Genomic DNA, 12,778 nt, shown 5'->3' on the forward strand with positions numbered 1-12,778 from the left:
CTGTTGAACACTTGATCTCTCACGATCAATAATCAGCACTACACTTTATTAATCTTACACTGGAATGTCATAAATTATATTGTCTGTTAACAACACACTTGCAACTGACTATCAACCGACAGCCTGAATATCAATACAGCACAATACAACCTACTGTATATTTAATATATAAAATTTTTATTGGATACTGTGTATTATATATTGTATGTATGTTTATTCTTTGTGTGTAATTATGTGTATACTGGTTATGTAAATTGTGTTGTGTAAATATGTTGGTATATGTCTCGTCACTGTCATGGAACTGCTCGGAACTGCACACAAGACTTTCACCTGCTGTTGCACTTGTGTACATGGTCGTGTGACAATTAAGAGACTTGACTGATTTGACGTTATGTTTATTGTTAGTTTAGTTCAATTTTTTTTGGTATATCTGTTTGTCTGTTCATCTGTGTCTTCCGTGTCTGCAGCATCATCAGTCAAACAGTGCATCAGCAGGCTAAAGGGGTGCCTGATCCGTGCTGCGCATGCATGGTTGGGTCTCCTTTACAGATTTCTGTCATCAGGCTCCTACTGATTAAAGTTCTGTGATCTCTTGGAATTTATGAAGGTAAACAAGATTTTCAGCAAAAAAGTTTTTACACAGATGGAAAACTGATAGCTTGGTCCATAATAATTGTTTGTAAAAATTACCATAATTCTCCATGTAATAAGACCACATTGAGCCTGCATGAAAAAAACATGCATGACTCCTCACTACCATGGTAAAAAACATCTAGGTTACGGTTGTAAACTCCGTTCCCTAATGGAGGGAACGAGACGTTATGTCGAAGAAGCGACACTAGAAGAAAGCGTGTCTTGTCCATCTCGCACATCTCTAAGTTCAGCCACAGATGACGTTCCTGAACCACAAGTGAGGCCATCGCCTGCCCGAGTGACTGCGCTGTGGCATTCGTGGCCCTGAGTGCGAGGTCAGTCGCTGAGCATAGTTCCTGCAGCACGTCGGGATCAGGACTACCCTCATGTACCCATCTTTTAGTGCCTTGGTCTGGTGGACTTGCAGGAGGGCCATGGCACGCAGGGCAGAAGCAGCCTGTCCGGTGGCACTGTAGGCTTTGGCGGCCAATGATGACGTCTTCCTACAGGCCTTGGAGGGGAGCGCAAGGCGACCCCACCAGGTGGCGGCGTTCTCGGGGCATAGGTGGATCGCAACCGCCCTATCCACCTGGGGAATCGCTGTGTACCCGTGGGCCGCTCCGCCGTCGAGGGTAGTGAGAGCGGATGAGCGAGGGGCTTTGTAACGAGTGGAGAGGGGTGCTCTCCATGTAGTCGTCAGCTCATCATGCACCTCCGGGAAGAAAGGGACCGAGGGGGGTGGCTGTGAGCGGTTGTGAGGAGGACGGAGGGTTCCAGTCCAGCCCCACGCTGTGGCCCGGGCAAGCATGTCGGACATCTGGGCATCGGCCTCAGCCTGGGCATGCTGGCCCGAAGGCGGCAGCCCAGACGAGTCACCTGCATCAGATGCCTGACCGCTTTCCGATGCAGCGGCAAGCTCATCCAGCTCGGGGGGCTCCAGAGGATAGGCAGGCTGGCTGCGAGGTGAGCCACTGTTGCCTCGAGCCCAAATGGGAGTCAACGAGCGTGCCGGGGGGGCGGGAGGTTCATGGGGGCGTACCCGTTGAAACCGAACACGCTGCCATCCCCAGATTGCCTCCATCGCCAGCCGCGCCATCTTCAATCCCGTGGGAAGAAGGAGCGACACGGGGGGTGGCTGGAGTTGTGTTCCTTTGGTTGAAGGACAGTGACGTCCGCAACGTTGCCATGGTCATGCTCTCGCTGTGAGACCATGAACCATCCACAAACCTCGGTGTGATCGCAGCCCAGACACACGAGACAGTGCCTGTGGCCGTCTGAATTGGAGAGCACTCTACCGCATCCAGGAACTACACAGGAGCTGAAAGGCATCTTTATAAAGATGTGTCCTGAAAAGGACTTTCAATGCCGCTGTGTATTGCTCTTTTGAGGAAAATACTCTTTTAGAGAAAATCACAAAACACTGTCGAAGCGCCCAGAAGGAGAAAGCCGCTGAAGTGCGCCGTTGATCCAACAGCAGAGGTAGAGGAACAGGTGTGTGACTCGCAGCTCGCTGCATACACGACCATCGGCTCCAAAGAAAATTTCTGAATGAAACAGACGCATTTCCCCGCCTTTATACCCATATGTCCGGGGCTAGGACATGCAAATTCTGACTGCCAACTTCTCATTGGCCTTTTTTCATAGATCAGAGGTAAATTCGGCACTCAAGAGACCCCTAGTGTCCGACACAACGTCGAAGTGAGCGACAGATGGGGAACTGTGGTTTCTATATTAAAAACTACAGCATTTTTTGTAATGAAAAACAGTACTTTGAATACATGTAGAAACTTTGTCTGACAAAAATACCATAGTTAATACTGTTATTGTTACTACAAGAAATCAATGGTACATTTTTGAAAGGTTTGTGATGTGTGGATTAAAAAGTCTTCTAATTTATGTCATGGCACAGTGTTTCTCCTGTTTCCTTTGTCATGTGAGGTTTAGAATGTGAGGGTTTTGTACTATGATTTTAAACTTGTGCAATCACTGAGACATTTGGAGATTTGCTGCTGTGTGGTTAAAACCAGTCCATGAGAAAATGCACCTGCTCTGTGCAGATATCGCTGTCTCGATCCATTTTTGGAGGTTAGTGTGACAGAGGAATGCACATTAATTTTCACTAGGAAAGCACTAATGGATTGGCCAGTGAGACGCTCTGTTCACCAGCCATCCTATGTTTCTGAAATAAGTTTGTGGGGCCTTGATTTTTACAGCTGTGTCCTAAACCATGCTAATGCCTGTCCACAAATGCCAACATAATTTTCAAGCCTATCCAAGAGAATTTTGTGATCTATGGTGTCAAAGGCAGCATTAAGATATAAAAGAACAAGAAGAAAAATGCAGCTGCGATCAGATGATAAGAGCAAGTCATTTGTAACTCTGATAAGTGTAGTCTATGCTATGATGGGCCTAAATCCTGACTTAAATTGTTCATAGATATAATTTCTCTGTAAAAATGAACATAGTTGGGAGGACACTACCTTTTCTCGTATTTTCAACATACATGGGTGATTTGAGATGGGTATATATATATATATTCAGCCAACTTTCCAGGATCAAGCTATGGTTTCTTGATAAGGGGTTTGATAACTTCCAGCTTATAGTTTCTTTAAGATAGAAAGGGGTTAATAATATTAATAAGAGGTTCTGAGATTGCAGGGAACACCTCTTTCAGTATCTTAGTGGGTATAGGTTCTAGCATACATGTTGGTTTTGTCTTCTGTTGTTGGTTACTGTCTTCTGAACTGCTGTGGCAGATGGTTGCATAATTCCAATTTTCTTTGCGATTATCTACATTTTATTAGTAAATAAATTAATAAAGTCCTTCCTACTGTGCTGTGAGGGAATATTTGGTTCAGTCAAAGCTTTGTTTCTTGTCAATTTAGCCATGATACTGAACAAACAACTAGGATTGTTGTGGTTATTTTCTAAGAGTTTGCTAAAATATGCAGACCTGGCAGCTTTTAGAGCCTATCTGTAGATTGAGACACTATCCTTCCACACACCGTGAAACACCTCTTCCACTTGCACTCCATTTTCTGAGCTGCTCACTTAAGAGCATGAGTGTGATCATTGTACCACAGTGGTACAAACTTTCTTTAATCAAAGGGGGTGAGGAGTCTAAAAAAAGACTGTCCATATTTTCTGTGACTCTTTCTAAGCATTTGTCGTAGGGTCCCCTTCGTGATAGTCCACATATATATATATATATATATATATATATTTGATTTGGCACAAGTTTTATGCCAGATGCACCACCCAGTGACTGGAGGACTCTCACACACATACAGGGCAATTTAGAGTCTCCAGTTCATTTAACCTGCATGTTTTTGGACTTGTGCGGGAAACCCACACAAACACGGGGAGAACATGCAAACTCCACACAGAATGGCCCTAGTTGAGCCAGGACTCAAACCTAGGACCTTCTTGCTGTGAAGCAACAGCGCTAACCACTGAGCCACCATGCCGCAACTGAGTATTTGAGACAAATATGTTAGATTATTAGTGAAGCTATCTTTAGTGGTCGAAAGAATAGTTCTACCTTATCAATAACCTGTTGTAAATTGAGTGACCATAGCAAAGCGCTACATATAAGAGATGAGGTAATGATCTGAGATGTCATCGCTCTGTGGCACATATGATATCTAGGTATGTTTGATACAAGATGGCATAACAGATGGCAGCCTTGGTGTGGAGTTTTCCAATTATTTTGTTGTTTTTGATTCGTTTGTCCTCTGTTTAGTAATTTTTTTCCAATCAGTTTTATCACGGATGAACTACTGAACATTTGGCAGCACATACCAGACAATCTTTTACCAGTTTTTGACACTTCGAACATTTTGCTCAACATTTTAGTCAGAGGCGCAGCTGTGTTGTTCAATCGTGCTATGAGATGCAAGCGAGGGAAGCGAGCACTTTCTAACAACACTGCCGAGTATTCATCTAGCGAATATCCAATCTCTTCCTAACAAAACAGATGCAATACATCTCCTCACCCATACAAACAAGGACTTGTGTTTCAAAAAGTGAAGCCATTCCGGACAGTGCATTACATCTTCTGGGCTTCCAACTGTTCAGAGCGGATCGCATTGCATGTTAATGGGGAAAACGTGAGGCGGTGGAACATGCTTTTAACTTAGTGTACGGTATGTAACAACATTAAAGAAGATGTGCTGTCCTAATTTGGAAGTGCTTTTATCAACTGTAAGCCTTTCTACTTGACACTGGAGTTTTCCTTCTTTATTCTGGAGAGTGTTTATATTCCTCCGTAACCGTGTGTGAGTGCAGTACTGCAACAGCTGGCTGATCAGATAACAGACACAGAACAACAATACCCAGACTTATTATTATTCTCGGTGATTTTAACAGAGCCAACCTCACCTGTGATCTGCCAAAATACAGACAGCACATTACATGCCCCACCAGAGACAGAAATATACTGGATCACTGCTACACAACATTTAAGGATGCATATTGCTCTATCCCTATAGCAGCTTTGGGAATCTCTGATCACTGTCTGGTTCACCTTCTTCCAACCTATAGGCAGAAACTTAAATCAGCTAAACCTGTAGTAAAGACTGTAAAAAAGTGGACCAATGAAGCAGAGCCAGAACTAAAAGTCTGCTTTGACTGCACTGATTGTAGTGTTTTTGAAGCTGCAGACACCAATCTGGACGAGCTAACATATACTGTGACATCATATATCAGTTTCTGTGAGGATGTGCATTCCTACTAGGACTTTAACGTTCAACAATGACAAACCATGGTTTACAACAAAACTCAGGCTGCTTCGTCAGGTTAAAAGGGATGCTTACAGAATCTTGTACAATCAGGCCAGAAACACACTGACAAAGGAGAATATGCTAGTGAGTACCGTATGGAGTTGACATGTTTTGCTGAGTTCCTCTCCATTTTTCAAATTATTCGGTCATTATTTTAATTTCGTGTTTTCTTTTTGCATTATTTTACTATATTCTTTGTTAAAGATCTGTATGATGACCAAGCCAAAAGCTGAAATGGGAAAGAAGTTGGTTAAACCATTGAATGAGTCCCTTGCTCAGTCGCCGACGGAGATGTCAGAACAGGCCGCGGCAGCCTCGGAGTCAAGTGGCGAGGCTGACGCGGATCTGGAGGCTCGGTCCAGGTGGCAAAACATTAAAATTGTTGGCTTACCTGAGAAGATAGAGAATGGGCGCCCCACAGAATTTTTGACGAAGTTTATTCCAGACCTGCTGGGCGCTAGCAACTTCTCTAAACAGTTGGAAGTGGATCGAGCTCATCGGCTGGGTAGGCAATTCCTCTGAGAAGTTGCGCGGCCGAGTGTGATGATAGCCGTATTCATCATTTTCAAATAAAGGAAAAAATACTTCAGTTGGCTCACCAACGGTTTCCTTTGCGTTACAAGGACAGGCCGATATCTGTTTTTCCTGACTTTCCGGCTGAAATAATGAAGCTGCGGCAGGCATTCAATGATGTCAGGAAACGTCTCTGGGAAGCTGGTATGAGGAGCGGCTTCATTTACCCGGCAAGATTTCGCATCACCCACGGTATAACTGTCAAGGTGTTTTCCTCTCCCGAGGAGGTGGAGGCCTTCATTGGGACGCTGTCTTGAAATTAATTGAACATGTATGCAGGCATGGCCTGCTTTGGTATGTGACTTTTATTCAGCAGTCGCTTAGACTGGGACATTCATTTGACCATTTTTTCTTTGTTCATGAGTAATTGTTCATTTGATTGGAGAGGGATCTATAGGGCTTTTTTATTTTTGTTAGTTGTAGTTTCGCTGATCCAATGGTTTGGCAAACCTTCAGTGATTTTCTGGGATATGTGTTCTCAATTTGTTTGGGAAAGTGGGACGGGGGTAGGGGGTAATGTTCTTGATTATATTTTTAGATGAGTTATTTATGTATTTTTTAAGTGTTTTAAAAGGGTGGTATGCATGTACATTGTTTATATTCAACTTTTGTATGAATCCTAGTTTACCTTCTAGGGGCAGCGGCATTACTTTTACCAGCTGGAATGTACGTGGCCTGGGTCATGTGCTTAAGCGAGCTAAAATATTTTCACATTTGAAATCTCTGTCTGCTGATGTTATGTACTTGCAGGAGACCCATATTAGGCCCACGAGAGAGAAGATGCTCAAATGCAGCTGGGTTGGCCATATATTTCAGTCCACGTTCTCTAATAAGGCTAGAGGAGTTGTAATCCTAACTTGTAAAATGATTCCTTTTAGACATGTCTCCACTCTGAGTGATCCAAATGGTGGATATATCCTGGTAACTGGTTACATTTACTCATTTCATGTTACACTTCTTAATGTATATGGACCAAATATTGATGACCCTACTCTCTTTACTAAAATATTTAACTTATTGATTCACATGTGATTGTAGGTGGTGATTTTATAATATATATATAGGTGGTATATATATAATTATATATAATATATAATTTTTTGGACAGGTCAGCCCAATCAAGCCAGTTACCTTCTGCTAGTTTTAAATAACCTAATGTCCTCTATGAACCTGGTTGATATATGGAGACTGATACATCCCACAGCTAGAGATTATTCTTTTTTTCACAAAGGCACAAGTCTTCCTCTAGAATAGATAATTTTTTACTTGACTCCAAACTTATATCAAATGTGACCACTTCAAATGATCAAATCTTAATTTCTGATCACTCTCCAACGTCAATGGTTCTTGATCTTGGCCATAAGATTAAACCACATTGTTGTCTGATGTATTATTTTGCCAATTAATATCTGAAAATATTTCAGAATTTCTAGAGATCAATGATAACTCTGAAGTCACAGACACTTTGTGGGAATCTTTTAAGGCTGTGACCAGGGGACATATTATCTTTTTTGAGTATTCGGCCAGAAGAGACAGACGTAGATGCCTTTCGGAAATCGAAGGGGAATTATATCAGTTGGAACCTTGTTATAGAACCTCCTCTAGCCCTTTTACCTTACAGAATATTCTTACATTAAAGTATGAATATAATACTATTTTATCTGGACAGGTGTGGGATCAATTGTTGAGGATAAGACAAAAACATTTTGAGTTGGGGGATAAGCCCCATAAATTGCTAGCTCGACAACTGAGGGGCTTACAAGCAAATAAAGCCATACACAAAATTAAATCAAAAGCTAGAGATATAATTGTTGATCCTAAGGGTATAAATGATCGCTTTAGAGAATATTAGGAGCAATTATATACATCAAGAGCAAGAGGGGATATTTCTAATTGGTTAGGGCCTTTGAATCTTCCTAAACTGAGTGATGATGCTCGTGAGGCTTTAAACTCTGACATTATTATTCCAGAGATTGTTGATGCTATAAATTCCTTTCCTAATGGCAAGGCGGCAGGGCCAGATGGTTTTGGTATTGAATTATATAAAAAGTATTGTGGGAAGCTGGCTCCCCTTTTGCTGAGGATGTTCACTCATTCGCTTGAAACACAAAAATTCCCTGACACATTATACAACGCTAATTTCTCACTAATTCTGAAAGAGGGTAAGGATGAGACTGAGCCTTCATCTTATCGGCCTATCGCACTACTGAACTGTGACATTAAAATTTTTATGAAACGATTAGCTATTAGATTAAATAAATACATTTCATCCATTATACATATGGATCAAACTGGTTTTGTTCCCAATAGATTTTCATTTTTCAGTGTTAGAAGATTAATTATTATAAATGAACCATAAGTTTAAGAAATGCTCTAAAGTTGCCACTCTGTGTTTAGATGAAGAGAAAGCGTGGAATGTCCGTATTTGGTGAAAGTTTTGGAGGAATGTGGGAATGGTAGTCGTTTTGTGTCATGGATTACAACATTATATGCCCACCCAACTTCTTCCTTATTTCACAAACTCATTTTTATTGCATCGTGGGACACGTCAAGGATGTCCCCTCAGCCCTTTGTTTTTTGCTATTGCAATCGAACCCCTTGCGATTAGTATTAGAAATCATCCATTTATCGAGCCTGTAAATCTGGGAAATGTAGATCATTACATTTCCCTATATGCAGATGATGTAGTACTTTTTCTTTCGAATCCTGAAGGGTCTGTCCCTTTACTGTTAGATCTTATAAAATCTTTTGGTACAGTCTCTGGATATACAATTAATTGGCAGAAGAGTGAATTCATGTCTTTAGGTGCCGATCTTGACACAATCTTCTGCACAATCTCCCTTTCAAAATCACAGATAGACTTAAGAATCTTGGAGTTGTTCTGCCCAAAAAACCCAAATACATTTTTAAACTGAATTTTCTTCAGAAATTGGAGGATCTGAAGTTAGACATAAGCAAATGGAGGACTCTAGCTCTTTCTATGATAGGCCATATAAATGCTGTTAAAATGGTCTCTTTGCCTAGATTTTTATATATTTTTCAAAACATTAGATTCAATAATCCTGCCTTTTATCTGGGGCTTTAAAGCTCACAGAATATCAAAAATACATTTGCAGAAACCAAGAGATAAAGATGGGTTAGGGCTACCTTGTTTTTTACATTACTACTGGGCAGCGAATGCAGGGGCCCTTGTTTATTGGCAGGAGGATTATAAAATGGAAATCTCAACTGATATTCCTCCCTGGGTTGCCATTGAAAAAAAATGGCATTAAAAACAGTTCGCTTCTGTTAAGGTGGATCATTTTATTGTTTCAAACTGCTTGAAAATATGGCACCAAATTAAAAAGGTTTGCGGTTTACCTGGTACTGCTATATTTGCACCAGTATATCGCAATCATGCATTTCCCCCTTCTCTCGCAGATGTGACATTTAATATCTGGATACTGAGTGGTATAGTCACCTTGAAGGATTTATAAGTTAACAAACATGTTGCCTATTTTTCTCAGTTAAAAGAGAAGTTCTCTCTCCCCACAACACACTTCTTCCGATATTTACAGATTAGAAATTATATACGTCACGTAGTGCCTAATTTTGAGTCTTTATCGGGGGAAAGAAGGATTTATAGGCTATTGTTGGGCTCGCCTGATTCCAAACATTTGATTTCAGAATTTGTAAATGTATTTTCTGAAGAAGTGAGATATTCTACGCATTCTTTGAAAAATGCTTGGGAGGAGGAATTGGGCATGCAGATTGGAGATGAGGTGTGGGAGGATTCGATCTTTCTCTATTAATTCTAGGCATCAGTTAATTCAATTCAAGGTGATGCATAGACTGCACTATTCAAAATCTAAATTACATAGAATTTTCCCTACCATTTCTCCCATATGTGACCGGTGTAAATCTGCAGAGGGCATGCCCTAAATGTTATGGTTTTTGGTGTGACATATTTAAGTGGTTTTCTGATATATATAGTTGTATTTTTAATCCTGAACCAGAGATTGCATATATTCTCTTTTAGACCATAATGTCTCTGTACAAAGCACCATTATTTATGGGATGATTATTGCTAAAAGTATTATTCTAAGACTTTGGAAGTCGGGTACTGTTCCTCAGTTTAAGACCTGGTTGACTCATCTTACTGGAATATTGCACATAGAGAGAGTCCGGTATGGAGTTATGGGTAAACTTGATACATTTTACAGTATATGGCAACCATTTCTGGATCATAATGCTGACTCTGACCAACAAGGTAGCACATAGTATGCTGCCTGCCCTCTATTGAGTGCTTGTTTTGAGGTTTGCTTCATCACTAAAATTGCTTACACGCCCTGGTTGTTGTTCTTATTTTTTATTTTATTTTATTATTATTATTATTATTATTATTAATTCATTTGTATATTCTTTGTACAATTTTTTTGTATTCTGTTTTGCTTTATGTTTGTTGTATAATGTAAAATTCTAATATAATTTTTTTTTAAAAGACACCATCCCTCACACTGTATGGAATCAACAACTGGCTGACGATCTGAATGTGTTTTACTGTAGATTTGAAAAGCCCAGTCTCACACACCCACACACGCTCTCCACCCGCACACCTACATCCTCCACCCCTCCTGCTACTCGGTGTGCACTTAAGATCTGTGAAGAGGATGTGTGCCGGGTCTTCTGTAAAAGACAAGAAAATCACAGGGCCCAGAGAGTGTTTCAACCAATTGTCTAAAATCCTGTAAAAAGACTGTAAAATTTAAAAGAGAGGGAAAAGGCCAACGCGGAGTGGCAGTGGGAAAGAGAGAAACAAAACACGTACTCGCCGGTTCTCTGATACGCTGTAGCTTGGTCCTCGGCCACTCCTCCACCCTTTAACGGACAACAGCTATGTCTCCCCTGGCGGATCGAAGGCAGTCCTCCGGCCTCTAGCGGAACGCCCCGCCACCCCTCCCCGCTCACGGTTGGCGGTCCTCTCTTGACCCCGCTGCATTTAGCGGCTGGTAGAGGTCTCCCCCACCCCTGGCAGTGGCCCTGACTGCTCCAGGCGGTCGGCTAGGAGCCCCTTCTCCCCTCACTGTCGGAGGCCGTTCCTCCACTTCCAGGAGGCCAGGCTCCTCTGTCCCCCGGCAGATGGCCGCGGCTACTCTGTTGGGGTGGATGGTAGGGGCAAGAACTCCACTATGCCAAATTCCTTCCTCCTTCCCTTGTCTTCGGCACCAGTGTAAAGGGGTTAAAAGAAGGAGGCGAGAACCAGCTTAACAATATAAATAATATTTAATTAAAAAAAAGACACACACACACAAACACACACGGGACAGCTGTCGGTAAACGCTCTCTCTCTCCCGCACCACCGTACACAGTCTCCCTTTATTCCTCTCGGAAGCTTGATTAGCCTGATAAGGGTCCGGTGTGTAAAATTACGACCTGCCCCCACCTTCCGCCCTGTCATAGTTTACACATACAAGGAATTTGTCTTGGTGACAGAAGCTTCCAGTGCACTAACAATACAACAACAAGACAGAGTTAATAATAAAGAAATAGAATAAAAATAAAAAGTGAATAAACAATAAAGTATATACGTATAGAAATACACAATAAGACAATATATATATATATATATATATATATATATATATATATATATATATATATATATATATATATACCCCGCAACCCTGTACACAGGATAAGCGGTTGACGATGGATGGATGGATGGATATATATATATATATATATATATATATATATATATTCATATGTACAATATACAAATAAATCTGTTATATACAACAAGGAAATGTAATGTGTATTGTAAGTAAGTAAGTAAAAGTTTATTTATATAGTACCTTTCACAGGTATAAGGCCACAAAGTGCTTCACAACTAAAACATTTATATCATAAAATACACACAATAAAAGCATATACAGTACATGATCATATCAACCCACAAGCAGCTAATTAAAAGCCTGAACAAATAAATGGGTCTTTAGTCTGCATTTGAAGGCATCAACAGAGTCAAGAGAGCGCATAGACGGTGGGAGGTCATTCCACAACCTAGAGGCAACAGCCTGAAAAGATCGGTCACCTCTAGTACGATAGCGAGTGCGTGGAACCATCAACAGGTTCTGATCCACAGACCTCAAAGTACGCACAGGAGTATAACGCTGAATCAAGTCACTAATATAGGGAGGTGCCTGACCATGCAAAGCTCTGAAAACTAAAACCAAAATTTTAAAATGTATCCTATAAGACACTGGTAGCCAGTGAAGTTCTTTTAGGATAGGGGATATATGAGACCTCCTATTTGTACGTGTTAAAATTCTGGCTGCAGAGTTTTGCAGTAATTGCAGTCGAGAGAGCTCCTTCTGGTTTAGGCATGAAAATAAACTATTGCAATAGTCTAAACGCGAAGACACAAAGGCATGAATGATAAGCTCCAAATCATTTTGTGAAACCATATTTCTAAGTTTCGAGATTTTCCTTAATTGAAAGAAGCAGATATTGCAGATAATTATTGCACAATGAGGCAGTTTTAACTGTTCATGTGATGGATAGCCTGAGGGGAAAAAAACAGTTCTTGTGCCTGACGGTTCTACTGCTCAGTACTCTCTGGTGCCTGCCAGAAAACAACAGTTCATAAAAGGTTCTCCACGCAATCTATTTATAATTATTTATTATTTATCCAAAATACTCTCCTGGCTTTGTTGATGATTTTACAGAATTGTTATCAACAAATTGATAATTTTGTTATTGCTGGGGATTTCAACATTCATATAGATAATCCTGAACACAACACTGCCAAA

This window comes from Xyrauchen texanus, chromosome 27 (genome assembly GCF_025860055.1).
Source record: "Xyrauchen texanus isolate HMW12.3.18 chromosome 27, RBS_HiC_50CHRs, whole genome shotgun sequence".
Lineage (NCBI taxonomy): Eukaryota > Metazoa > Chordata > Actinopteri > Cypriniformes > Catostomidae > Xyrauchen > Xyrauchen texanus.